The sequence below is a fragment of the Schistocerca americana genome, chromosome 10, assembly GCF_021461395.2.
Source record: "Schistocerca americana isolate TAMUIC-IGC-003095 chromosome 10, iqSchAmer2.1, whole genome shotgun sequence".
Lineage (NCBI taxonomy): Eukaryota > Metazoa > Arthropoda > Insecta > Orthoptera > Acrididae > Schistocerca > Schistocerca americana.
This window is the reverse complement of record NC_060128.1, coordinates 148,451,925-148,479,719: the sequence shown is the minus strand read 5'-3', so window position 1 is coordinate 148,479,719 and position 27,795 is coordinate 148,451,925. Positions and strand designations below refer to the sequence as shown.

Here is a 27,795-nt window from a genome sequence, read left to right as displayed (position 1 = left end):
TCGAACCTGCGACCGTAGCAGACGCTTGGTTCTGGACAGAAGCGCCTAGAACCGCTCGTCCACCGCGGCCTGCAACACCGTTCCAGCCTATGGCACTGTCCGCCCCGATAGCTTAATGGTCAGCGTGACGGACTGCCGCCTTAAGGGGCCCGGGTTCGATTCCCGGCTGGGTCGGGGATTTTCTCCGCTCAGGGACTGGGTGTTGTGTTGTCTTCATCATCATTACACCCTCATCCGGCGTGCAGGTCGCCCAATGTGGTGTCGCTACTAATAAGACCTGCTCCAAGGCGGCCGGACTGCCCCGTAAGATCCTCCCGGCCAATGACAGACACCAAACGCTCAGTTCCAATTTACCCTATGGAACTAGCTGCTCTAGAGTCCAGCGTGGTTTTGGACAGAGAGCCTACCCATCCGGAGGCCGGGACCAGCATCCAACGCCAGTTCAGGGCATCCAACATCGCGGTCCATCCAGTGGGATAAAGCGGGCAATGGCCTGGCAGGGTTAGATTACTCACAGGACGGCATGTGGCACACAACACTCACGCGCCATTTCCTAGCAGAGCTTCCGGATGGCAGCGCCTTCCACACCACGGGCGGCAACGGCTCTTACTTGAGTCACCGGCCTGAGCACAGGGCTGACGCAGAGATATACCGCAGCCTCTGTCTTCAGCAGATTACTCGCCGGCTTGCTAGGCCTCCGGGCGCCGCCAAAGATACGACAACGAGTTGCATACAGAGACAAAAATAAAGTCTTATTTAACTATGTTTTACTGCGTCTAGCGAAGCCGCGCAGATTCCTCTGCATTCATCCTGGCGAAACAGTACGGGTTAAATGATAATTGGTTGAAACCCTCAGCTGCCGACAGGTGTTGTTGGTATACCTCAATGGGGACACCAGAAAATATGTGCCCCGACCGGGACTCGAACCCGGCATCTCCTTACATGTCAGACGCTCTATCTATGAGGTACATTACATATGTAGATTGTGGACAGTTGGGAATGTGGGTCTCACGGGAAGCGTGCAACGTATAAGACCCTGCAGTCGCGCTATTCATCTGTGTCCTCGGTCGCTCAGATGGATAGAGCGTCTGCCATGTAAGCAGGAGATCCCGGGTTCGAGTCCCGGTGGGGCACACATTTCCAGCTGTCCCCATCGCGGTATATCGACAACACCTGTCGGCAGCTGAGGGTTTCAACTGATTATCATTTATCCTAGAGAAGCTAAACGGTCATCAATGGTATAGGATAGAGCGTCTGCCATGTAAGCAGGAGATCCCGGGTTCGAGTCCCGGCGGGGCACACATTTCCAGCTGTGCCCATCGCGGTATATCGACAACACCTGTCGGCAGCTGAGGGTTTCAACTGATTATCATTCATCCTAGAGAAGCTACACGGTCATCAATGGTATATGTTCTTTCGAGAACAGTTGCTATCTTCATATATACAGTACGGGTTTCCTGGGTTGGAGCGGACGCCCTTTACAGTACACAACACGATCAGCTCCGATTCACACAGCTGGTAACTTGGACAATAAGATTTGCATTTGTGACATACCAACCTTAGCTGATTATGCCCTACCTTCAACATGTCGACATGAACTGATCCTTCAATAAGATAACGCAGTACTGGATGTCGCCTGTGTTCTGCAGATCTATCGTGGAACAGAGGGTGTTCGATTGCTGCCCTGGCCAGTAAGTGCTCCACATTTCTCATCCACTGAAAACATCTGGTCGTGGGACCACTCGCCAGTTAATTAACTTTGCCATAGAGTTAAATCATTACGGTAATCAACTGAAACCCTCAGTTGCTGACAGGTGTTGTTGATATACCTCGGTGGGGACAGATGAAAGTGCGTGTCCCGACCGGGACTCGAACCCGGGATCTCCTGCTTAGATGGCAGACGCTCTATCCATCTGAGCCACCGAGGACACAGATGAATAGCGCGACTGCACGGACTTACGTCTTGCACGCTACCCGTGTTCTATCGAGAACAGTTACTATTTTCATATACATAGTTATAGGCTACCCGGCCATTGGCGTTTGTTTGTGCGAATGCGCACAGGTTGGCCGAACTCCTACGGGAATCGTCACCTTAGTGTGCGCGAGTAATGAGTGGATGGGCAATTATCTATTAGGTACATTACGTATGTAGATTGTGGACAGTTGGGAATGTGGGTCTCACGGCAGGCGTGCAAGGGATAAGTCCCTGCAGTCGCGCTATTCATCTGTGTCCTCGGTGGTTCAGATGGATAGCAGGAGATCCCGGGTTCGAGTCCTGGTCGGGGCACACATTTTCAGCTGTCCCCATTGAGGTATATCAACAACCACTGTCGGCACCTGAGAGTTTCAATTAATTATCGTTTATTCTAGAGAAGCTGCACGGTCATCAATGGTATCTGTTCTTTCGAGAACTGTTACTATCTTCATATACAAATCAATACGGGATTACATACCCACATCAATCACGTATGCTCATTTGAACCCAACGCCTACCAGGGTTAGAGACATTGCCGCTCTCAAAGTTGGCATCTAAGCACTAGAATTCGCGCTATGTACACCCCCCAAATCACCTACAAGTTTAATCAGATGTTCTTCCTACTATACTGTATACACAAATTCGTCATTTTGTTTCAATTTAAATGGAATGCAGCGTACTGACATGCGAGCAAACAAAAAATGTGCCAGGAAACATACCAAGGTGTAAGAGCTAGTTATGACCGTATGACAAAAGAGCAAATGATATACATGTGGGCGCAAATTCGTTGCTACTGATACAAGGAGGTTCCCCGCTGGAATCCATGTTGTACGAAAAGAGCAAAGGTGGGTGGAGGTGGGCGAAACATACTTTCTGAGTAACCCATGGCCACTTCCTGATGCGTTGCCTGTTCGTTCTCATCCCAGCATCTTGGGCCGAAGGTTCTTTTGTGGTTTTTCTGACTATTCGCCAACTCGGAGTGGCTGGCATTTTCAGAGATTCACCCTACAATACTTTTTCGGTTCCCTACCTCAATCTGTGCCAACGACCTTGTCGCAGTGGTAACACCGGTTCCCGTCAGATGTCTGAAGTTAAGCATTGACGGTCAGGGCTAGCACGTGGATGGGTGACCATCCGGTCTGCCGAGCGCTGTTGGCAAGCGTGGTGCACTCAGCCCTTGTGAGGCAAACTGAGCAGCTATTTGATTGAGAAGTAGCGGCTCCTGTCGGAAACTGACATACGGCCGGGAGAGCGGTGTGCTGACCACATGCCCCTCCATATCGGCATCCAGTGACGCCTGAAGGCTGAGGATGACACGGTGGTCGGTCAATACCGATGAGCCTTCCTAGGCCTGTTCGGATGGAGTTTTTTTTCCATGGGTGGTCTGTGAGAGGATATAACTATCTTCATTTCCTAACAAATATACTTTTGCAGTTGATGGCAGATATTCCTCTGGACAGAAGGCAAGCTATGTGATACCAACATCACAGAGGTCCTACCCATTCTGCACACATAATAGCATACCTCCTTCACACAAGACGCCTTTATGGCCTATTCGGATGGGCCCTAATGGCCTGTTCGGACGGATTTTAGTTCTTTTTACCTCAATCGGTAAAAACGGAATTTTTTGACCATCTAGTTGTCTGTCTGTCTATTCCACTGTTGATAATCCTTTTTATCAGTAACGGACACACGTATCGAGTTGAAATTTATGTCACATACTGAGGTGTACGGTCCACTGACGCTGCAAATAAAAAAAAAAAAAAAAAAAAAAAAAAAGTTGCCAGGCCAACGCAATCGAAAGATTCGACCTTTTACACCACTCTTCTAAACAATTGGCCTAGATTCGTGAAATTTGGAAGAAGCAAGGTACACAGTACACGTAAAGGATGTTATCCGTCTCTCTCCATTCGTCCGTCGGTGAAAACGTCTTTTTATTTGGAACTGGTAGACGTATCAAATTGAAAATTTATGTCACATGCTAAGGCTTACTGTTCATGTAAAAAGGTACGGTTCTAAGTCAGGGCAGAGATAGTGGCATTTGTTGTTGTTGTTGTGGTATTCAGCCCTGAGACTGGTTTGATGCAGCTCTCCATGCTACTCTATCCTGTGCAAGCTTCTTCATCTCCCAGTACTTACTGCAACCTACATCCTTCTGAATCTGCTTAGTGTATTCATCTCTTGGTCTCCCTCTACGATTTTTACCCTCCACGCTGCCCTCCAATGCTAAATTTGTGATCCCTTGATGCCTCAAAACATGTCCTACCAACCGATCCCTTCTTCTAGTCAAGTTGTGCCACAAACTTCTCTTCTCCCCAATTCTATTCAATACCTCCTTATTAGTTACGTGGTCTACCCACCTTATCTTCAGCATTCTTCTGTAGCACCACATTTCGAAAGCTTCTATTCTCTTCTTGTCCAAACTAGTTATCGTCCATGTTTCACTTCCATACATGGCTACACTCCATACAAATACTTTCAGAAACGACTTCCTGACACTTAAATCTATACTCGATGTTAACAAATTTCTCTTCTTCAGAAACGATTTCCTTGCCATTGCCAGTCTACATTTTATATCCTCTCAACTTCGACCATCAACAGTTATTTTACTCCCTAAATAGCAAAACTCCTTTACTAATTTAAGTGTCTCATTTCCTAATCTAATTCCCTCAGGATGACCCGATTTAATTTGACTACATTCCATTATCCTCGTTTTGCTTTTGTTGATGTTCATCTTATATCCTCCTTTCAAGACACTGTCCATTCCGTTCAACTGCTCTTCCATGTCCTTTGCTGTCTCTGACAGAATTACAATGTCATCGGCGAACCTCAAAGTTTTTACTTCTTCTCCATGAATTTTAATACCTACTCCGAATTTTTCTTTTGTTTCCTTTACTGCTTGCTCAATATACAGATTGAATAACATCGGGGAGAGGCTACAACCCTGTCTCACTCCTTTCCGAACCACTGCTTCCCTTTCATGCCCATCGACTCTTATAACTGCTATCTGGTTTCTGTACAAATTGTAAATAGCCTTTCGCTCCCTGTATTTTACCCCTGCCACCTTCAGAATTTGAAAGAGAGTATTCCAGTTAACATTGTCAAAAGCTTTCTCTAAGTCTACAAATGCTAGAAACGTAGGTTTGCCTTTTCTTAATCTTTCTTTTAAGATAAGTCGTAAGGTTAGTATTGCCTCACGTGTTCCAACATTTCTACGGAATCCAAACTGATCTTCCCCGAGGTCCGCTTCTACCAGTTTTTCCATTCGTCTGTAAAGAATTCGCGTTAGTATTTTGCAGCTGTGACTTATTAAACTGATAGTTCGGTAATTTTCACATCTGTCAACACCTGCTTTCTTTGGGATTGGAATTATTATATTCTTCTTGAAGTCTGAGGGTATTTCGCCTGTCTCATACATCTTGCTCACCAGATGGTAGAGTTTTGTCATGACTGGCTCTCCCAAGGCCATCAGTAGTTCTAATGGAATGTTGTCTACTCCCGGGGCCTTGTTTCGACTCAGGTCTTTCAATGCTCTGTCAAACTCTTCACGCAGTATCTTCTCTCCCATTTCGTCTTCATCTACATCCTCTTCCATTTCCATAATATTGTCCTCAAGTACATCGCCCTTGTATAAAACCTCTATATACTCCTTCCACCTTTCTGCCTTCCTTTCTTTGCTTGGAACTGGGTTGCCATCTGAGCTCTTGATATTCATACAAGTGGTTCTCTTCTCTCCAAAGGTCTCTTTAATTTTCCTGTAGGCAGTATCTATCTTACCCCTAGTGAGAGAAGCCTCTAAATCCTTACATTTGTCCTCTAGCCATCCATGCTTAGCCATTTTGCGCTTCCTGTCGATCTCATTTTTGAGACGTTTGTATTCCTTTTTGCCTGCTTCATTTACTGCATTTTTATATTTTCTCCTTTCATCAATTAAATTCAATATTTCTTCTGTTACCCAAGGATTTCTATTAGCCCTCGTCTTTTTACCTACTTGATCGTCTGCTGCCTTCACATTTACGTCACGTATTTTCATACTCGTCGATTAAAACAAAGAATCACGAAATTTGGCACGAAACAAGGTTTCAGAGCACAGGTAAGCGTAAAAAATCAGTAAATTGTCTATTCTTAATTATGTCACACGAAAAAATCTTTCTTTTGTTATTTATTGTCCGACTTCAGACTTAAAATGTTCTCGAAAGTGTCGGTATTCCTTCGACGGGTATGTTGCCAGTATCGACATTGATAACAGAGAAAGTTGGTCGAAATTCTCGATTCACGCGATGTATGAAGTCCCTATACACACTTGATGTTGCACGGAACCCTCACTGCCCGAGTACTACTCCGGCACCACACTGCCACACGTGTAAAATGATGTAATCTTCGAAGCATTTCTCCACGCTAGTCTATTCTCTGCAAATTACTTCATCTCTGCACAACTGCTAGAGCCATCAACCATTTGAACTGGCTTATTGTACTCATGCCTTGGTCTTCCTGTGCCGTGTTGATGTCCCCCCGCACGTCCCAGTATTACCAAACTACGTCAAGATGCGTCTTATAACCGAGCACTGCTTGTATTCAAATTTTGGTACATGTCTCTTTTCTTTCTCAGTGCGGTTCGGTATCTCATCGTAAGTTACTAGCTTCACCGATGTAATATCCAGTATTCTTCTGTAGCACAACAGTTCAAAAGCTTCTATTCCGTTCAAATATGAACTGCTTACCAACCACATTTATCTTCTGTAGACGGCTACAGTCCAGACGAATACCACTATAAAAGTTTTCTTGTAACTTAAATTTATGTTAAATGTTAACAAATTCCTCGCTTTCATGAATACTGTTCTTCCTATAGCCTGCACACTTTTTATGTGCACTCTAATTCTCAGGTCGTCAGTTGTTTTGCTGACTGAACAGCAAACATCAATTACTTCTTTTAGTATCTCACTTCCTAGTGTAATCCTTCACTTTCACTTGATAAAACTCCACATTTCGCTACATTTGGTGATTTTCATCTTATAACTTCTATTCAAGATATTATCTACATCATTCAATTGCTCTTCCAAGTCATTTGCTGTGTTCTCAACCACTGCTTCCCTTTCATCTCCGACTTTTGCATATGAACTTTGGTTGTATGTGTGTATTGAACTGGGGGTCAAGAAACGACACGGACGCTTCGTTCCGCCGTAGCTCTCAGTGGTTCACAACCCCAGAATAGGCCACAGCAGTCCACCCACCCCAACGCCGCCTCATACCGACCCAAAAGCGATTGTGCGGTTCGGCCACGGTGGACCCCTCACCCCCTCCGCCGGGAACGACGTACGTGGAGACAGTGTTTGCGCAGAAGTCGTCGAAATAGTATAACTGAGCCGGAATGAGGGGAAACACCCGCATTCGCCACGGCAGATGGAAAACCACCTAAAAACAATCCACAGGCTGGCCGGCACACCGGACCTCGACACTAATTCGCCGGGTCGATTAGTGCAGGGGACCGGCGCGCCTTCCTGCTCGGGAAGCAGCGCGATAGACCGCGCGGCTAGCCGGGCGGGGTTTGGACTGTGGTTTCTCTATAGGTTGTAAATAACCTTTTTCTTCTTGTATTTTATCCTTGCCACCTTCAGAATTACAATGACTGTCATGCAGTCAACATTATGAAAACTTTCTCTACCAGGCGTGGAAATATGAAACCGGAATCTCCCTATATACGGAGCCAACCGTCAGTGTAGGGCCCGTGAGACCGCGTCTGCAGCGCCATCTGCTTTCTGTAACGGCTGGCGACGAATGTCAACACACAGTAACCAAAGTTCCATACATCGGTATCTGTTTCAAACTCGTAAACATCGCGAGATTTGTGCCTACGAACTACGATTTGCGGACAGCATCGATTTTCTGTTGTCGTTTGAAGAAAGCTGCTGCAGAATCGCATCGAATGCTTGTCGAAGCTTTCAGCGAACATGCTCTTGGGAAAACACTGTGTGTCGAGTGGTTCGAAAAGCTCAAAAGTGGAGTTTCTGAGGTGAGAAACGACGAGCGCTGGAAACCGCCGAAATGGTTCAAATGGCTCTGAGCACTATGGGACTTAACATCGGTGGTCATCAGTCCCCTAGAACTTAGAACTACTTAAACCTAACTAACCTAAGGACATCACACACATCCATGCCCGAGGCAGGATTCGAACCTGCGACCGTAGCAGTTCCGCGGTTCCGAAACCGCCGAAATGTTCGAAAACAACGAATTGCAGGCCTTACTCAAACTTAAGAGGAACTCGGGGAAAAATTAAATGTGACACAGAAAGCCGTTTCTCTTCGATTGAAAGCTATGGGAAAGGTACAGAAACTGGGAAAATGGGTTCCTCATAAGCTGAATGAAAGACAGCAAGCAAATCGAAGGAGCACTTGTAAAATGCTGCTTACCAGATCCAAAAGAAAGTCGTTTTTCCATAGAATACTGACAGGTGATGAAAAATGGATATATTTTGAGGATCCTAAGCGTCGAAAGTCGTGTGTTAATCTAAGAAAACTATCGATATCCCCTACACGACCAAATCGCTTTGGAAAGAAGAAAATGCTCTGTGTTTGGTGGGATCAGAAGAGCGTCATGTGTTATGAGCTGCTAAAACCTGATCTGTATCAACAGCAAATAATCGATTTATATCCAGCGTTACGTTAAAATGACCGGAATATGGAAAACGGCAACACGAAGTCATATTGCTCCGTGATTACGCCCCATCACACACAGCAAATCGGGCCAGGGAAACGATCGAGGCGTTCAGTTTGGAAATACAAGGGCATGCGGTTTATTCTCCAGACTTGGCTTCGACCAATTATCATCTGTTTACATAACAGGGACACGCTCACGCTGGACGACGGTTCAATCCGTATGAAAATATACGAAAATGACTCGATGACTGGTTCACTTTAAAAGAAGAACTGTTTTTCTGGCGTGGCATTCATATCCTGCCGGAGATGGTTCAAATGGCTCTAAGCACTATGGGACTTAACACCTGAGGGCATCAGTCCCCTAGACTTAGAACTACTTAAACCTAACTAACCTAAGGACATCACCTACTTCCATGGCCGAGGCAGGACTCGAACTTACGAACGTGGTTCCGGACTGAAGCGCCTAGAACCGCTCGGCCACAACAGTCGGCTCCTGCCGGAGAGGTGAGAGAACTGTATAAATAGCAATGGAGGTTATTTTGAATAAAATAATGTTTGTCAGTTTCAAACAACAGACGTGTAATTATTATTGCAACCAAATTCCGGTTTCGTACTTCTACACCAGGTAAATCTACCAACGGCATAACTGAAAATTTCCCTTTTTTGAGCTGTATTCTATAGGATCAGAATAGACTCCGTGTTCCTAGATTTCTCCGGAACCCAAACACATCCACCTTAAGGTCGGCTTCTAACATTATTTCCATTTCTTTGCAAATAATTCGTTTTTGTGTTTTACAAATGGTTCAAATGGCTCTGAGCACTATGCGACTTAACTTCTGAGGTCATCAGTCCCCTAGAACTTAGAACTACTTAAACCTAACTAACCTAAGGACATCACACACATCCATGCCCGAGGCAGGATTCGAACCTGCGACCGTAGCGGTCGCTCGGCTCCAGACTGTACCACCTAGAACCGCACGGCCACACCGGGCGGCTGTGTTTTACAACTAATACTTAGTAAACTGCTAATATGGTAATGTTCACAAAGTTCAGCACATGTCCTATTTGTAATTGGAAATATTATATTCTGCTCTAAGTTTGAAGGCATTTCGTCTGTCTCATGTATCTTGCACACCAGATGTAATAATTTTTTCGTGGCTGATTCTGCCAAGGATATCAATAATTCATTGTACAGTGTACAGATATGCTGATTAAAATGTTCTTCAAGCGTATCACATGACTTGCACAGTTAATTTGTATCGTTTGCAAATATAAGCGGTGATCAAATTCTGTTCGAAGGCCGCACAGTCTAGAATCGGTATGTCAATCATGAAAAATCGCCGTGAGCGTTGAGGCAATCATTACATCGACGCACCAGTTTGAAGATACCCGTTTGGTAAAACGCAGTGTGCTACTGCGTGAAGAAGTCAGTAAATGCCTGCTGTACATCTTCGTCTGTCAGTAGTCGTGGAATCGTCGACTCTTCATGGCCCTTTCAAACGAAGCGATGATGTGATAATGGTATGGGGAGAGATAAAGATTATGGGACGGGTGCATTTCCTGCATGTCGGTGCTCGTATACCCGCGTAGGAATCGAGCTACTTGTCTATAGGCTACAGCAACGCCAACAAACGGAAAATTTTTGGCCGCGTTATGATTTAAAATGAAGCGGCCTCTGACTCATAGACTACCCTTCACTCACGGTAGGTAACCGGGTCTGCATATATGCCAGGCGCAACTAGTAAGCCCTTAGTACAGGTCGGCAAAGGCGGAGGTCAACGTTTCACATCACCCGTCACGTGACGTGACGTGACGTTATTTAGCCGGCAGGGAGTGAGTGTGGTAATCCACCGGAGAATTATCCAGTAGTGAAAATCTTAGCAGCAGCAGCAGCCGATACTGCTCCAGCCATACTATGCGTCAGACCGAGGAGGAACTATCTCTCTTCGACAGTGTTTATAAGAATATAGAGACTGCTTTGTGTATTGGACTTAATCGCTAACAGCACTGATACGACATGGTTCAAATGGCCCTGAGCACTATGGGACTTAACAGCTGACGTCATCAGTCCCCTAGAATTTAGAACTACTTAAACCTAACTAACTTACGGACATCACACACATCCATGCCCGAGACAGGATTCGAACCTGCGACTGAAGTGCCTAGAACCGCTTGGCCACACCGGCCGGCCGGCACTGATACGGACTTGCACTGTGGGAAGGATATTAAAACAATAATGATCACAATCTATTCATGATAATAATTTATCGCTGTAGCATTTAATCTTCTGATAGCTTTATGTATAAAAAACATGCCCTACGAGTGTAATTTCATTGTTAGCACTGCTGGTTACTTCCTTTAAGAGACGGGCAAGCTAAGACATTTTCAGTACCGCCTATCGCCACAAAGGAGATGACACGCGATGAACAATTTAAGGCTTTGAAATTGTGCTGTCGTCTCGCCAAATCTTCGGTTTAGGCCTGTGGTATGGTACAGGAGGCCTATGGAGGGTCTGTTAGCACAGTTAGAATATGGTGTAGATTGTTTAATGAGGGGAGACAGTCGTATCTGGTGCTGCAGTCACACTGCTCAAGAGAGAAAACATAAATGCTGCTGGTGTCACTGAGAGGGAGGCTCGACGAATAACCTTACGAAGAGTTTCTGGAACACTGAAAATTTCATTGGCTGCCAACCACATGCTGAAAACAGAATACTTACGATCATTCTTTATTGAACATCCCTCGTACACCGCTGTAAAGTTGAGTATTTGTGCTCTTTTCATAAAACTCTGTCTTTGGAATCTTATATTATAATGATTTCGTATATGATTGCCATTATACAGCTACTGGGCGCAATCTGTTATATTATTCTGAAATATCAGGTACGCCAAGATCGACTGTAAATCTTTTTATTGATTACCGGTTTCACAGATCCAATGATGACAGCACAGATCAGTCGAAAGCGGTGATCAATAAGATTTTAAATCTACACTACTGTCCATTAAAATTGCTACACCACTAAGATGACTTCCTACAGACGGGAAATTTAACCGACAGAAAGAAGATGCTGTGATATGCAAATGATTAGCTTTTCAGAGCATTCACACAAGGTTGGCGCTGGGGGCGACACCTACAATGTGCTGACATGAGGAAAGTTTCCAACCGATTTCTCATACACAAACAACAGTTAACCGGCGTTGCCTGGTGAAACGTTGTTGTAGTGCCTCGTGTAAGAAGGAGAAATGCGTACCATCACGTTTCCGACTTTGATAAATGTCTGATTCTAGCCTATCGCGATTGTGGTTTATCATATCGCGACATTGCTGCTCGCGTTGGTCGAGATCCAATGACTGTTAGCAAAATATGGAATCGGTGGGTCAGCAGATGGGGATGTTTACATGACAACAACCATCTGCACGAACAGGTCGACGACGTTTGCAGCAGCACGGACTATCAGCTCGGAGACCATGGCTGCGGTTACCCTTGACGCTGCATCACAGACAGGAGCGCCTGCGATGGTGTACTCAACGACCAACCTGTGTGCACGAATGGCAAAACGTCATTTTTTTCGGATGAATCCAGGTTCTGTTTACAGCATCACGATGGTCGCATCCGTGTTTGGCTACATCGCGGTGAACGCACATTGGAAGCGTGTATTCGTCATCGCCATACTGGCGTATTACCCGGCGTGATGGTATGGCGTGCCATTGGTTACACGTCTCGGTCAACTCTTGTTCGCATTGACGGCACTTTGAACAGTGGACGGTACATTTCAGATGTGTTACGACCCGTGGCTCTACCCTTCATTCGATTCCTGCGAAACCCTAAATTTCAGCAGGATAATGCACGACCGCATGTTGCAGGTCCTGTACGGGCCTTTCTGGATACAGAAAATGTTCGATTGCTGCCCTGGCCAGCACATTCTCCAGATCTCTCACCAACTGAAAACGTCTAGTCAATGGTAGCCGAGCAACTGGCTCGTCACAATACGCCAGTCACTACTCTTGATCAACTGTGGTATCGTGTTGAAGCTGCATGGGCAGCTGTACCTGTACACGCCATCCAAGCTCTGTTTGACTCAATGCCCAGGCGTATGAAGGCCGTTATTACGGCCAGAGGTGGTTGTTCTGGATACTGATTTCTCAGGATCTATGCACCCAAATTGCGAGAAAAAGTAATCACATGTCAGTTCTAGTATAATTGTCCAACGAATACCCGTGTATCATCTGAATTTCTTCTTGGTGTAGCAATTTAAATGGCCAATAGTGTATTTATGGCCAAGGGCACCAGTCTTCCTAGCAGCCATGATCGCTTCCCGTTTCCCATTCCTTTCCCGATCGCCAGGGTAGCACGTGGTGTCGTTTGAACGTTCAGTAGTGACCGAAGTTTCTCTTTTTCTCAGTTCCCCAACCTGCGTTACCAACCTTGTAACTGCTATTTCTGCTCCGTTTTAACGTCGCGAGGTCGCCTCCCTATGGGATTCCGGACTTCTGATTGGTCAGTTCAGGTGCGCGCCCGTTTTTCGCGGGTGGTCGCCTAGCGCCATCCGCTGGTGGATGGTGGACAAAGGGGCAGTAAGTCAGTTCCAGTGTGACTGTGCCTGCGACTGGAGATGGTGCTTCCAGGACATGAAGTTTCGGTAAGCACGAGCGCCGACGTGCACTGTAGCTTCGCGCCCTGCCGCCCAGAGGGAACCTTATAGGTCATTTTGCTGGTGTGCGTTTCTTAAATTACATTTTACGCACTTTTTACGGGTTATAAGACTGTAGGTTTTCCTTGTAGGGTTGGGCATAATGTGCTCGATAGGTTGGTTAGTCGCAGTTCGGCACTAAAGTGTATACCTTCACGCTCACTTTTCCGCTTTGTCTGGCAGTAGCTCTTTCAGTTCTCCCGTGTAAAATTTGACTTAGAATTTAGGTCTTCCTAGCTTGAAAACTTGTGCCCTTTGTCCTACGCCGCGTAGTGAGCGTCTGGCGCCAATCGTACCAGGACGTCTTTCGTTTTCATTCAAGACACCCTCATCAAACAGCGGTACTTCGACGATATTCTACGCCCCATTCGGTTGCCCTTCATGGTAAGCCATCCTGCCCTTACATTTCAGCAAGACAATGCCCGCCCGCACACGGCGAGTGTTTCTACCGCTGGTCTTCGTTCTTGCCAAACCGTACATTGGGCAGCACGGTAAGGTAACCGGATCTGTTCCCAAATGAGAACGTTTGGTGCATTATGGGCAGGGCACTCCAACCATCTCGGGATTTTGACGATCTAACGATCCAGTTGGACATAATTTCGCATGATTTTCATCAGGATGGTTCAAAATGGTTCAAATGGCTCTGAGCACTATGGGACGTAACATCTGAGGTCATCAGTTCCCTAGAACGTAGAACTACTTAAACCTAACTAATCTAAGGACATCACAGACAGCCATGCCCGAGGCAGGATTCGAACCTGCGACCGTAGCGGTCGCGCGGTTCCAGACTGAAGCGCCTAGAACCACTCGGACACACCGGCCGGCAATTCAGCACTTAAATGGAGATGATAATCTAATAGTCATAGAAGACTTTAATGCGGTTGTAGGGGAAGGAGTAGAAGGAAGGATTACGGGAGAATATGAGCTAGTTAGTAGGAATGACAACGGACAAAGACTACTTGGTTTCTGCAATAAATTCCAGCTAGTAATATCGAATGGTCTATCTAGCAATTACAAGAGATATACTCGGGAAAGGTTGACAGATACAGGAAGATTCCAGTTGGCTTGTGCCATGGTCAGGCACTGATTCCGTCATCAGGTAGTGGATTATAATGAGTACAGGTCACAGTTTAGGAATGATGAGACTAGTGAAGAAGGATCAGTGAACAAATAAATCTAATACGAAGGTACGAAGGAATGAGGAGATACGCTTGAAGTTGTCTGATGCTGTAGATACTGCGATGATGAATAGCTCAACAGGCAGTTCAACTGAAGACGAATGGATATCTCTGAAAACGGCAATCACAGGTCTTGGACAGAAAACCATAGGTAAACGGAAAGTAACTGCGAAGAAACTATGGACAACAAATGTAATACTTAAATTTATTGGCAAAAGAAGGAAATACTCAGGGAAAATCGAATAGAAACACAAATCTCTTAGGTATAAAATTAATAGGAAGTGGAGCGAAGCTAAGGCGAAATGGCAACATTTGTGAAGAAATCGTAAATAAATGATTGTCGGAAGGACTAACTCAGCTTATAGAAAAGTCAAAACAACGTTCGGTGAAATTAAGCAAGGGCGATAGCATTAAGAGTACAACGATAATTCCACTGTTAAATGCAGAGGAGAGGGTGGATAGGTGAAAAGAGTACATTGAAGACATTTAAGAGGGGAATGATTTACCTAATGAAGTGACGGAAGTAGAAACGGGAGTCAACAGGGAAGAAATAGGGGATCAGAATTTAAAAGTGGTCTGGACGTCTGATAATCAAATAAAGAAGAAAGATATAACACTGCATAGGAATTTATAAAATCATTGGGGCAAGCGGCAAGGAAACAACTCTTCGCATGGTGTGTAGGAAATCTAAAAACACCATCAAAATAATTCTGAAGATAGCAAGAGCCGAAAAGTGCGAGAATTATCGCACAATCACCTTAACAGCTTCTGCACCCTAGCTGATCCAAGTTGCTGACATGAATACTATGGAGAAATACGGAAAAGGAATCCGAGTATATATTAGATGGCGATCAGTGAGGCTTTAGGAAAAGTAAAGTTATGAGACAATCAGTTCTGACGTTGCGTTTGATAATGGAGGCAACAACGAAGAAAAATCAAGACATGTTCATAGTTTGTCGACCTGCAAAAAGCTTTCGACAATGTCAAATGGTGCAAAATTATTTGAATTCTGAGAAAAGAAAAAGGGTAAAGTGCATTGAAAGGCGAGTAATATATAATATGTGCAAGAACTAAGGAACTGGAAGAAAAAGAATGAAGTGCTCGGATTAAAAAGTGTGTCAGAGAGGAATGCAGTCTTTTCCTCTACTATTCATCTCACACGTCAAAGAAGCAATGACGAAACTAAAAGAAAGGTTCAAGACTGAAATGAAAATTCAGAGCGAGCGGATGTCAATGGTAAGATCTGCTGATGACATTTTTATCCTGAGTCAATGTGAAGAAGAATTACAACAAGTGTTGAACGGAAAGAACAGTCCAAGGAGTACACAATCGAAGAAAGACGAAAGTAGCGAGAAGTAGCTGAAGTGACAACAGCGAGAAACTTAACATAAGGATTCGTGATCACGAAGGAGATGAAGTTAAGGAGTTAAGGAGTTCTGACACCTAACCAGCAAAATGAACCACGACGGATGGAGCAAGGAAGACTTGAAAAGCAGACTGGTACTAGGAAGGAGGGTATTGCCAGCCAAGAGAAGTCTAATAGTATCAAACTGAGCTGGGGAAGACCGTAAATCGAAGCATTTGAAATGTGGTGCTACAGTCGAATATTGAAAATTAGGTGAACTGATAAGAGAAGAAATGAGAAGGCTCTGCGCAGAATCGGCGAGGAACAGAATATACTGAAACCACTGAAAAGAAGAAGAGACAGAATGATGGGATATCAGGGAATAATTTCCATGGCAATAGAGGAGGTTGTGGAGAGTAAAAACTGTAGAGGGAGACAGAGATTGGAATATGGAATACATCCAACAAGTAATTGACGATGTGCGTTGCAGTTAGTTCTCTGAGATGAAAAGGTTGGTACAGAAGAGGAATTTGTGACGGACCGCATCAAACCAGTCAGAAGACAGATGAGAGGGAAAAAATGCATCGAGGATTCAACAGCGATTGAGGGAGATTCTTAGTGAACTTGTGACGTTCATCTGCTTTATTTCTTCGTTGATAGTCCTCGGTGTTGATGTACTGCGTTGCTGCGTTTTTATACTTGCTGAAAAACGGGAGGGGGGAGGCAGGGGGGGAGGTGTAAGTTCAACACTGAGTACTGTAACACCGTTATATGGCCAGTTAACTAAAGGTAAATGTTGATAAGCCTCATTGATAGTTTGCAGGCATCCATCAGCATACTGCTACAATAGTTTGCAGTTGAACATCTATGAGCAGTAAAATCCTAACCACACATTTCATAGTCTTTCAAATAAATTGAACAGACACTGTCAATGTTTAACACACGGCGTATTGGTTTAACACGTATTTCACGGTTAAGCTGATGCATTGTTGTTCTCCTAACCGGCACGGATTTCTCGTCTGAAAATCGGCCGTGGACTGTCTGACCCAGCCCAAAAATTGAGCCTTTATCTGTCCTCACAATAATAGGTACTGAAAGTATACATTGTTCGATGTTTAATTTACAGAAATTAAAATTGAAACATACTTCATTCAATTAACTGATTATATAGGAAAACTCCACCGTTTTTAACAGTTTCTTCTACTACGAGAGTTAACCTGTATTATTTGTTTAAATTATGAAATTAACAGATATAGTTACGCAAACAATACTTTTGACAAAACTGGTAATTAATTTAGCCGGCCGCTCTGGATGAGCGGTTCTAGGCGCTTCAGTTCGGAACCGCGCGCTTACTACGGTCGCAGGTTCTAATCCTGCCTCGGGCATGGATGTGTGTGATGTCTTTGAGTTAGTTAGGTTTAAGTAGTTCTAAGGTCTAGGGGACTCATGGACTCATGATCACAGCAGTTAAGTCCCATAGTGCTCAGAGCCATTTGAACCTTTTTTTTTTTTTTTGGTAATTACTTTGACATTGCTAACATGTTTTCTAATAGAGACATACATACATACATTAATCCTTGTTCCATAGTTCATGAATACGACATTTCGTAATGATGTGGAACGTGTCACTTTAAACAAAATAATTAATTAATTAATTTTTTGTTTAGTTACTACTTCATATATAAGAATTCATCTATTGAGTAGAAGGAGCTGTCATTCAGAAATTATTTTAATTTGCTTTTAAATGTTGGTTGGCTATATGTCAGACTTTTAATACTGTCTGGCAAATGACCAAAGATTTTTGTGGCAGCATAATCCACCCCTTTCTGTGCCAAAGTGAGATTTAATCCAGAATCGTGAATATCATCCTTTCTTCTAGTGCTGCAGCTATGCACTTCGCTATTATTTTTGAATTGTGATGGGTTATTAATGACAAATTTCATAAGTGGATATATGTATTGCGAAGGTATTGTGAATATCCCGAGTTCCTTCAATAAATGTCTGCAAGGTGATCCTGGGTGAGCTTCAGCTTTTATTCTGATTACACGCTTTTGTGCAATGAATACTTTCTCTCTTAATGACGAATTGCAACAAAGTACGATGCTATATGAAAGCAGTGAATGAAAATACGCATAGTAGGCTAATTTACTGATACGTTTATCATCAAAATTTGCAATAACCCTAACAACATAAGTAGCTGAACGTAACTGTTTCAGCAGATCATCGATGTGTTTCTTCCAATTTAATTTCTCATCAGTGCACACACCCAGAAATTTTGAGTACTCTGCCTTAGCAAGAGACTTCCGTTCATAGTCTATATTTATCAATGGTATTACGCCACTTACTGTACAGAACTGTATAAACTGCATTTCTCAATATTTAGTGAGAGTCCATTTGCAGAGAACCCCTAAATAATTTTTTGAAAGACATTATTTGCAATTTCCTTAGCTGAGTGTTGCTTCTTGGGTGTCATTACCATACTTGTATCGTCAGCAAAAAGAACTAGCTTTGCATCTTCATGGAATGGCAAGTCGTTAATATATATCAAGAACAATAAGGGACCCAAGACAGAACACCGTAGGACACCATTCTTGAAATCTCCCCAGTTAGAGGACTCTGTTGGTTGTTGCAAATTATCTGTACTGTTAATTTCAACCTTCTACATTCTTCCAGTTAAGTATGAATTAAACCATTTGTGCACTGTCCCACTCATACCACAATACTTAAGCTTATCTAGTAGAATTTCATGATTTTCACAATGAAAAGCCTTTTAGAGATCACAAAACAGCCCAATTGGCGATGATCGGTTATTCAATGCATTTTATATTTGATCAGTGACAGATATGTAACATTTTCTGTTAAAAAGCCTTTCTGAAAACCAAATTGACATTTTGTTAGTACTTCAGTTTTATAAATATGTTGAATACATTAATTTTTTCAAGAATTTTGGATAAAGCTGTCATAAGTGCGATTGGGCAGTAGTTGATAGCATCAGATCTATCTCCTTTTTATGCAATGGTTTAACAATAGGGTATTTCAGTATTTCAGTCTGTCTGGAAAAATTCCCTGTTTCAGTGAGCTACTACATATGTGGCTGAGAATCCTACTTATTTGTTGGGAACAAGCTTTTAGTACCTTGTTGGAAATGGTATCAATTTCATGTGAGCTTTTACTTTTGAGTGAATTTCTTATTTTCCTAAGTTCAGTAGGAGAGGTGGGTTGAATTTAAATTTTATAAAAATGCATATGTACTGCCTCTTCCACATACTGCCTTGCATTTTATAATGAATAGCTGGATCCTATTTTCTCTTCAAGACTTAAAAATGATTATTTAAAATGTTTTCTACATTTAACTTATTGTTAACAAACTTTTCATTGTGTTTGATAGAAATACATTCTTCCTTTACTCTCGGTTGCCCTGTTTCCCTTTTCACAATATTCCTAATTGTTTTAATTTTATTATCAGATGTGCTAATCTCAGACATAATGCACATACTTCTGGACTTTTTAATAACTTTTCTTAATATAGTGCAGTAGTTTTTATAAAATGACAATGGTTTGGAATCATTACTCCTCCTAGCTATAAGATACATTTCTATTTTCTATTTACAAGATTTTTTAGTAAGCCATGGCTTTTTGCATGGTTTCTTACAATTATATTTCACTGTTTTCTTAGGAAAACTGTTTTCAAATATACTCACAAAGGTATCATGAAATAGGTTAAATTTTAAATTAGCATCATGTTTCCTGCACACCTCATTCCAGTCTAAATGTTGCAAGCTTTCACTAAAATTTAGAATTGTTAAATCATTAATGAAACGCACTATTTTGGAGGTCTGTTTTGCTTTACTGTATGGAGCTATATCATATTCTGTAACTAGCTGTGTATCATCGTCAGACAGACCATTCTCAACAGGTAAAATTCTTATTTGATTAAATTTATCTTGGTCTATCGGTGTGCCAAATAGATTCTTTAAGAATACTATTAGCTGTTCCCCAAATGTTTATAATTAGTACAGAATTTATATTTGTTTATATATCAACAATAGAATTTAAGTTACGAAACAATTACCGATTTCACCCTATAACCAAAGTATTAACCAGGAATAGTGGAAAGAAATTAGAAAATCAACAACACACACAAAAACTAAGCATAAAACTATGTCTGGTGGTACGTTCTTTATGCCTGAGGGCCAACCTTTCTCTGTTATGAATATGCATATTACACTTACGTTACTGGCAATTAGTTAAAAAGTAGAAAAGAATTTTAAGCAGGCAGATGGCAAAACAAGAGGGGAAGGAAAAATATCCCAGCTTGCTTCGTCACAAACTGTCGCAGCAACTTTCTCTCTCTCTCTCTCTCTCTCTCTCTCTCTCTCTCTCTGTATCTAAATGTGAACATTAATGAAACCGACAGACTGCAAAGACGGATTCCTGACTGGAAAAAAAGGACGAAAGGCCCAATAAACCTATGCCCGAACATTCATCTTTTCCACAGTAGATAGCGCCAACGAATGAAAGTTTCCAGTCCCTGCAGTTTGGCAGTTTTATGAATCTTCACTCTGTGAATAGGGAGAACATAGAAATGGGGATTCATGGTGTCGAAAAGCACCTGAAACAGATGAAAACAAAGTAAGTCGTCAAGTCCAGGTGCAATCTCAACTACGGAATTGGCCTCTTACTTCGCTTGCATTTATCGCGAATCTCTCGCGCAAGGCAAACTCTCAAGGAGTATCTAAGAAGCGTGAAAGAACGGACCCCGAAATTACAGACAAATATCCCTAATATCGGTTTGCTGTAGAATTTTTGAACATATTTTAAGGGCTATAATAAATTTCCCTGAGATAGAAAAGCTTCTGTCCACAACTTCAGTACTAATTTATAAAGTATCGCTCGTGAGAAATTCAGGTTTGCCTTTTCTCGCACTATATCCTGCGAACCAAGGATGAAGGGCAAGAGGTACATTCCACGTTCCTAAGTTTCCAGAAACCGTCTGACGCTTCACTACCTCACTACATATTGTTAACGAACGTACGTCGGAACAGCTTCTCAGATGCGTGAGTTGTTCGACGACTTCTCCAGTAATACGTTGTCCTCGACGGCGAGTGAATCGTCTGAAGTGATCCGGGGAAGTGTGGTAGGGCCACTCTTGTTCCCAATACACATAGACTATCTTATGGATTGGGCGAGCAGCATTCCGCGACTGTTTGCTGATGACGATGTAGTGTAGGGGATAATGTCTTTGCGTCACTGTAGGAGGATACGGGATGACTTACACAAAATTTCTAGTTGGTATGGTGTATGACAGCTATCTCTGAGTGTGGTACAATGAAAGTTAATGAAGATGAGTGGGGAAAACAATCCTGTAATGACGTATCTAGGTGTAACATTGCAGAGCGACACGGAACGGAATGGACATGTATTGACTGTTGTAGGAAAAGCGAATGGTGGCATCGGTGTATTAGGAGACTGTTTAGGAAAGTGTGGTTCATTTGTAAAGGTGGCCGGGTACAGACGGCAAGGGCAAGCCATTCTGAGTACTGCTCGAGTGTTTGGGATCCTCGCCAGGTCAGATTAAAGGGAAGTATCAAAGCACTTCTGAGGCATGTTGCCCGATTGGTTATAGTACGTTCAATCAACAGGCGAGTATTACGGAAATGCTACGCCAAATCAAGTGGTATTTCCTGAAGGGAAGGAGACGTTCTTTTCATTAAATCCTGTTGGGAAATTTAAGAGAGCCGGCATTTGCGACAGACTGCACCGCCAAGACAGCAAGAGAAATTAGTGCTCGTACGGGAGGATGTAGATGTCATTATCTTGCTACATTTGCGATTGTACAATGTAGCGAGTGGTTAGTGTTGGTACACGATACCCTGCATGATGCATCTATGGTGGCTTGCAGAGCAGCTACGTACGTAGAGCTAGTTTCCCTACATTCATCGTATTTAACACATCCCATTATTTTCACTTTGTACACAAACTAAGACTAGCGGAGCGCGTGTATATCGCTATGAGTCTGTATAATTCACTAACACCGTCGACTTGCGTTTGTTGCGCTGTATTTTGAATGATTATATCCTGTTTGAAAAAAAAAATTCGTGACTGAACTGAGGAGTTTTTAGTAGGAAATACTCAGCACGTTATCTCATCGACAGATGTAGATATATATATGTGGTGTTTTCTTTATAACATGTCCAAAAGGACAGACAAATGGCTCAAATGGGTCTGAGCACTATGGGACTCAACTTCTGAGGTCATCAGTCCCCTAGAACTCAGAACCACTTAAACCTAACTAACCTAAGTACATCACACACATCCATGCCCGAGGCAGGATTCGAACCTGCGACCGTAGCGGTCGCGCAGTTCCAGACTGTTGCGCCTAGAACCGCTCAGCCACCCCTGCCGGCAAGTACAGACACCACATATATATAATTAAGGCGGTAACAGAAATGATCCCTTTAGTGCACAACCTAACACTACGGGAATCGGTGAGATGCTGCGAGTAATGAGGCAGGGGCACTACATCAGCAATGAGTGGTATAAGTCGACACAAAGGAATTAAAGATAGTGGGCATTTATTTATATCAATGGGGTATGTTGAAAATTTGTGCCAGACTGGGATTCGAACCTGGGCCTCCTGTGGCTCACGTTGTGGGTTCTTAATGATCTTGCAGACATCATTAATGGTGACCTCAGACTTTTTGCAAGAATTGTGTTATTTATAACGAGAAAAAGCTTCGCAGATTCACTTCTTAACAACAATGTGGGGATCCCAGAGGGGAAAGAGTAAATGAAATTAAACTTCACTCGTGGAGACAGTATGTGATATTATTGCGGAAATTAAAGAGTCGAGTCAGATTTACAAACAAGATGGCATTGTGAGCCTTCTCTGGCTTGAACGCATCCACTGATTCGGCTGGGAAGGATCTCATAAGACCGTTGTACCTTCTCCTCCGCGTGACGTCCATCTACTATTGCAAATTGTACTCCACGTGATCGCAACTGGCACACGTGTGGTCCAATTCATCTTCTGGGCAGGGGTAGGGATCTTACTCCCATGGGAGTACTTGAACATCACGCAGGCAGTTCACAGAGCAAAGTGGGATGTGTCGAAGAGCATTGTAATGTTGAAAAATGGCACCACCATACCGTCATGTCAGAGGTAACACTGAGGACACAGGATGTCCTTGATGTACCGTTGCGACGTCACGGTTCAATCAATCACTATCAGTCACGTCCTGAGCTCATGCGCAATGGCTCCATACACCATAGCGGTAGGAGTAACACAGGGGTGAGCCACGTGGGGTAGCCGTGCGGTCTCGGGCGCCTTGTCACGGTTCGCGCGGCTACCCCCTCCCCCCTCCCCCCACCCCGTGGGAGGTTCGAGTTCTTCCTTGGGCATGCGTGTGTGTATTGTCCTTGCATTAAGTAACTTTAAATTAGATTAACTAGTGTCTAAGCCTAGAGACCGATGACCTCAGCAGTTTGGTCCCGTAGGAACTTGCCACAAGAAACTCAGGTGTGGATCTCCAATACACTGGAATAATGGGACCTCTCTCCAAGTTGCCACTACATATGCTGATGATCGACATCTATGTTAGTTCAGAACCAATAGTTAATCGCTAAAGACTGCGTGGCGCCATTCATTATCAGTCCATGCTTCCAGGCCACGCCAGGAATCCAATCGCAACAGTTTGTGTTGTGGTGTTAATGGCAAGCTACACAGGGTACGGTAACTCCATAGCCCGACTCCTGACAGTTTCGACCAATGATGCGAGACGATACAGAATATCGTAGCTAGCCCATTACTTGACCTCTAATGGCAGGCGCAGATGTGACAGAAGACATGCTTGGTGCACAATATGGTAACCCTCCTTTGAGGTGGTCAGACATGGTCAACCGGAACTTTGATGAAGAGAACGCCTGCCAACACGTTCCCATGCAGTCCAAAATTGGGCCACTGTTACATTCAAATGCACCACAAATTTGCGCTTTTCACGGTTGTACCAACTGGCCAAACAGATCCAAAATGAAGCATTTTCAAACTGTATCAGCTGCTCATAACGCTATATCACACTAGTATAGCTGAATGGTCATCGTGACGGACTGCCGTCGTAAGGGGCCCGGATTCTAAACCCGGCTGGGTCGGGGATTCTCTCCGCTCAGGGAGTGGGTGTTGTCTTCAGCATCATTTCATCCCCATCCAGCGCGCAGGTCGCCCAATGTGGCGTCGAATGTAATGAGACCTGCACCAAGGCGGCCGGACCTGCCCCGTAAGGGGCCTCCCGGCCAGTGACACCAAACGCTCATTTCCATTTCATCACACTACCATGCGGCTTCCTTGTCTTAAACTCAGTGATCACTCAGCATCTGACACTATACACGTCCCTTACATACCATATCACGCCCGGTACCAGAACTAAAGACGAACAACACTAAAGACGAACAACACTAAAGACGAACAACACTAAAGACGAACAACACTAAAGACGAACAACACTAAAGACGAACAACACTAAAGACGAACAACACTAAAGACGAACAACACTAAAGACGAACAACACTAAAGACGAACAACACTAAAGACGAACAACACTAAAGACGAACAATACCAGTGCCCTCTGAAGGCCGCTATGCCTGTCACAGAAAATTGCAATCGTTTACATCTACATCTACATGACACTCCGCAATCCACCATACGGTGAGTGGCGGAGGACAGCCTCATCCACTACTAGTGATTTCCGTTCCTGTTCCACTCGCAAATAGAGCGAGGGAAAAACGACCATCTACATGCCATGGTATATGCCCTGATGTGTCGAATCTTATCTTCGTGGTCCTTACGTGCACTGTACGTTGCCGGCAGTGGAATCGTTGGGCAGTCAGCTTCAAATTCCATTTCTCTAAATTTTCTCAATAGTGTTTCTCGGAAAGAACGTCGCCTTCCCTGCAGGGATTCTCATTTGAGTCCCCGAAGCATCTCTTGCGTGTTGTTCGAACCTACCGATAATAAATCTAGCAGCCAGCCTGTGATATGCTAGGATGTCTTCCTTGAATCTGCCTGGTAAGGATCCCAAACACTCTAGAGTAGGTCGCACCAGTATCCCATATGCAGTCTCCTTTACAATTGAACCACTCTTCCCTATTATTCCCCCAACAAACCGAGGTCGACCATTCGCCTTCCCTACCACAGTTCTCAAATGCTCGTTCCATTTCACGTCCCTTTGAAACTTTACGCCCAAATATTTAACGGACTTCACTGTGTCAAGTAGGACAGTAGTAATACTGTAACCGAACCACAGCAGGTTTCTTCTTCCTACCATCCGCAATAACTTACATTTTTCTACATTTAGAGCTAGTTGGCATCCATAACACCAACTAGAAATTTTGTCTAGGTCGTCTTGTATTTTCCTACAGCCACTCAACTTCGACATCTTACCATACACCGCGGCATCATCCGCTGTCAACCAAATTATTTATGTATATGGAAGTCCCTGGAGCACTTCTAACGATACCCTGGTCTCTGATGAAATCTCGCCGTCGAGTACAGCGTACTGGGTTCTAGTACTTAAGTAGTCTTCGAACCACTTGCTTATCTATGAAAATATTCCATATGCCCGTACCTTCATTAACAGCCAGCAATGGGGCACGGTGTCAAATTATTTCCAGAAATCTAGAAATACTCTTCCTGTTGCCATTCATCGATAGTTTGCAGCGTATCATGTGAGAGATGGGGAAGCTGAGGTTCGCACAAGCGATGCTTTCTAAACTCAAGCCGATTCGTTGACATAAGGTACTTATGAAGAAAGTTTATTTTATTCGAATTGAGAATATGTTCAAGAATTCTGCAGTAAACCAAAGTCAGGGACATTGGTCTGTAATTTTGAGGGACGTTCTTTTAGCATTCTCATATACTGGAATCACGGGGCGCTATTTTCCAGTCTCTTGAGACTTTGCACTGGGCGAGAGATTCACGATGAGTGGAAGCTAGGTAAGGGGCCAATGCTGTAGCCATTCCATCTGGACCTGATGATTTACACTCCTGGAAATGGAAAAAAGAACACATTGACACCGGTGTGTCAGACCCACCATACTTGCTCCGGACGCTGCGAGAGGGCTGTACAAGCAATGATCACACGCACGGCACAGCGGACACACCAGGAACCGCGGTGTTGGCCGTCGAATGGCGCTAGCTGCGCAGCATTTGTGCACCGCCGCCGTCAGTGTCAGCCAGTTTGCCGTGGCATACGGAGCTCCATCGCAGTCTTTAACACTGGTAGCATGCCGCGACAGCGTGGACGTGAACCGTATGTGCAGTTGACGGACTTTGAGCGAGGGCGTATAGTGGGCATGCGGGAGGCCGGGTGGACGTACCGCCGAATTGCTCAACACGTGGGGCGTGAGGTCTCCACAGTACATCGATGTTGTCGCCAGTGGTCGGCGGAAGGTGCACGTGCCCGTCGACCTGGGACCGGACCGCAGCGACGCACGGATGCACGCCAAGACCGTAGGATCCTACGCAGTGCCGTAGGGGACCGCACCGCCACTTCCCAGCAAATTAGGGACACTGTTGCTCCTGGGGTATCGGCAAGGACCATTCGCAACCGTCTCCATGAAGCTGGGCTACGGTCCCGCACACCGTTAGGCCGTCTTCCGCTCACGCCCCAACATCGTGCAGCCCGCCTCCAGTGGTGTCGCGACAGGCGTGATTGGAGGGACGAATGGAGACGTGTCGTCTTCAGCGATGAGAGTCGCTTCTGCCTTGGTGCCAATGATGGTCGTATGCGTGTTTGGCGCCGTGCAGGTGAGCGCCACAATCAGGACTGCATACGACCGAGGCACACAGGGCCAACACCCGGCATCATGGTGTGGGGAGCGATCTGCTACACTGGCCGTACACCACTGGTGATCGTCGAGGGGACACTGAATAGTGCACGGTACATCCAAACCGTCATCGAACCCATCGTTCTACCATTCCTAGACCGGCAAAGGAACTTGCTGTTCCAACAGGACAATGCACGTCCGCATGTATCCCGTGCCGCCCAACGTGCTCTAGAAGGTGTAAGTCAACTACCCTGGCCAGCAAGATCTCCGGATCTGTCCCCCATTGAGCATGTTTGGGACTGGATGAAGCGTCGTCCTACGCGGTCTGCACGTCCAGCACGAACGCTGGTCCAACTGAGGCGCCAGGTGGAAATGGCATGGCAAGCCGTTCCACAGGACTACATCCAGCATCTCTACGATCGTCTCCATGGGAGAATAGCAGCCTGCATTGCTGCGAAAGGTGGATATACACTGTACTAGTGGCGACATTGTGCATGCTCTGTTGCCTGTGTCTATGTGCCTGTGGTTCTGTCAGTGTGATCATGTGATGTATCTGACCCCAGGAATGTGTCAATAAAGTATCCCCTTCCTGGGACAATGAATTCACGGTGTTCATATTTCAATTTCCAGGAGTGTACTTGTCTTCAGATCTTTCAGTTGTTTCTCTATGCCAGGGGCGCTTATTACTATGTCGTCTCTACGGGAGTCTCTCCGACAGTCAAATGACGGGGTATGTTTGTACGATTTTCCTATGTCAACGGTTTTTTGAACGTAAAATTTAAAACTCGGGCTTTCGTTTTTTTATCTTCAGCTGTCACACCAGACTGGTCAACAAAGGACTGTGTGGAAGCCTTAGATCCGCTTAGTGATTTTACATAGGATCCATCGACAGTGTGTACGTGTATGCAGTCACGTTGACATCCGGCCATGTCTCTGTGTGCTATTTCTACTGGGTTGTGCAATACACTGATAGAATTGGCTTATAGGAAATGGGGAGACGCACTAAAGGTGTTGAGAACCACAGCCCAAGCCGATGCTTTTCACAGCAGAATATACATGCTCGGTGTGGTCCATTTCCGCACATGCCAAGAAAGATCAGCTTACCCTTAAATGGAACATGCCAACTAATAAATG

General features: G+C 44.4%; 1 protein-coding gene and 1 non-coding gene across 2 annotated transcripts in view; both read right to left on the bottom strand.

Moving 5' to 3' along the window:
- Positions 1-27,795, bottom strand: part of LOC124552712 (acetylcholine receptor subunit alpha-like) — a 699,835-nt gene that overhangs the window by 344,435 nt on the left and 327,605 nt on the right. The window lies entirely within an intron of this gene.
- Positions 1,855-1,929, bottom strand: Trnar-ucu. The gene has a single exon. It is a non-coding gene; the product is annotated as a tRNA-Arg (tRNA).